The 1,868-nt window shown below is 39.6% G+C and overlaps 1 long non-coding RNA gene across 1 annotated transcript; it reads left to right on the top strand.

Moving 5' to 3' along the window:
* The first annotated feature begins 316 nt into the window (after positions 1–316).
* Positions 317–1,779, top strand: LOC111650921 (uncharacterized). The gene is made up of 3 exons (XR_002760462.2): positions 317–387; positions 1,050–1,222; positions 1,318–1,779. It is a non-coding gene; the product is annotated as an uncharacterized LOC111650921 (long non-coding RNA).
* Positions 1,780–1,868: the final 89 nt, after the last annotated feature.

Below are 1,868 nucleotides of genomic sequence, written 5' to 3'. Positions count from 1 at the left end.
AGGACTGGTGGAAGTGGACACAGACCAGTCTGCTAAATTTGCTGTACAAGAATGCATCAGCCACAACTGAGGTAAGCAATGACTAAAAACTCACTAAGTTTCATGTAAGTAAAGCAGGCTGGTGAAACAGTTGTAGGCTCATTCTGTCCTGGATTGCAATGTTCTGAAATTGTGAAAATAATTTACCTTGACTATGTATGTTAGTCTCTTTGATCCATTAAAAAATGTTGTTGAGGAAAGATCTTATTCCATGTTTTATCAATATAAATTGAAACCAAACACATTTTCACAACCTCATTGTTTGATATCATCCAGCAGCAGTCACATATCTTGATTGGAGAGGCAATCCTGTGGAAGGAGGAGGCATCCAGCTCATTCTGGGACAAGGTAAGTATCAAAAGGAGACATTTACATTTCCTACATTTTCACGTAGGAATCACTGAAAACCTCAATGTCATAACAACCCCTTCTGTTTTGTTATGAGAAAATGTGTTTCAGGAAGAAAAGATTCTCATTTTGCAAACAGTGAAAGTGACTGACTAGTTTTACATAATAAATAAAGCGTGTTAAATTCTGTGTTTTAAAATAACAACAATCTAAGAAAAAAAACATTAATTTCAAGCAGAATTACATTCCTCACCTAATGTCATCATACCATTGTGTTTTACACTAGACCCCCTGTAGAGAGTGCTGTTTCACAAATATGGGCCCAGGCCACAAATGGACAGTGCAGTGGTGGATTCCATGAATTTTTCATGTAGACTATTCAGACGGCAGATTTCCTTTAAAATCCAAGTACTGAACATTAATTATAACAAAAACAATGTATTTTTCTGCTATAATTATAAATGTAATTTAATGGAAGAGTGGTGAATTAAAGTTTCTGTTAAGGCTTTGAATTTATCACATAAATTGATGACTATCCTTAAATTTAGAACACTTTACCTTTTCTGTATGTTTGTTGAAGTTACAGAGTGTCGATTACTGCAGTCTGATAGCTTGATGTTTAGTTTTTTCTGCCTGTGTGTATTCTGTCTGTGACTTCTCAGGTCTCCAGTGTGACTCTTGTGCCAGAGGGTCTTCGCTCATTCTTGTCAGGGAGGGGAACATCTTCTTACCCACTTTCCATTGTCACGACTCCCACAGCAACACCCCTAACTACATGTGGTCACCTGGGCTGCTCCTCATGGCCAAATGCTACAGTTGGCTTAGGCCGCACAAAGTGAGAGTTACACAAGAACTCGAGTTTTTCTAAAGAGGTCATTTCTTGTAGGATAAGGCATTGTTCATATCAGTGATATCTACTATCATCATCAGGTCTGATGCTGCATCCAAACTGAATCTCCTGCATTCATGTGGCTGGTTGGGCAGACAGACAGTTGCCCTGAAGGTCCAGTTCACCTTGTTCAGCCCTGCACCCAACTTGTTCACTAGTGTGACCCTGCTCACTGAGCAGAGCCCCACCAATGTCCTGTTGCCCTCTTTCAAAGTCCAGTCAGTCAAGGTGTATCACACTCCTGCTGTGTGGGACTATGTTGTTATGGTGTGCCAGGTAAAAGGCTCATTCACTTTTTATCTGTAAAAACAACTCGTCTTGAAGTCCATCATAAAGCCACTCAGCAGCTGAGCAAAGAAAAATCTACACGCAAAGATTTACACAACAAAAAACTGATGATTCAACTGATTTTAAAACAAACACAATATTGTAATATTCCAACTCTGCACCAGCACTTGTCAGATTTTATGTTTCTGTCCAAAGCCTGAAGGTTCCTCATGTTTTCTTTTCCTCTCTTCCAGCTCCTCTTTCTCCTCTTGTCTCTGCTGCAACTTTGCCATCAGGTATGCACCATGAGGCAGCAAGGGTTGAT

This window comes from Seriola lalandi, unplaced genomic scaffold (genome assembly GCF_002814215.2).
Source record: "Seriola lalandi dorsalis isolate HSWRI2012SDOR001 ecotype SW California unplaced genomic scaffold, Sedor1 jcf7180002053062, whole genome shotgun sequence".
Classification (NCBI taxonomy): Eukaryota; Metazoa; Chordata; class Actinopteri; order Carangiformes; family Carangidae; genus Seriola; species Seriola lalandi.
This window is presented reverse-complemented; position numbering and strand designations above follow the sequence as displayed.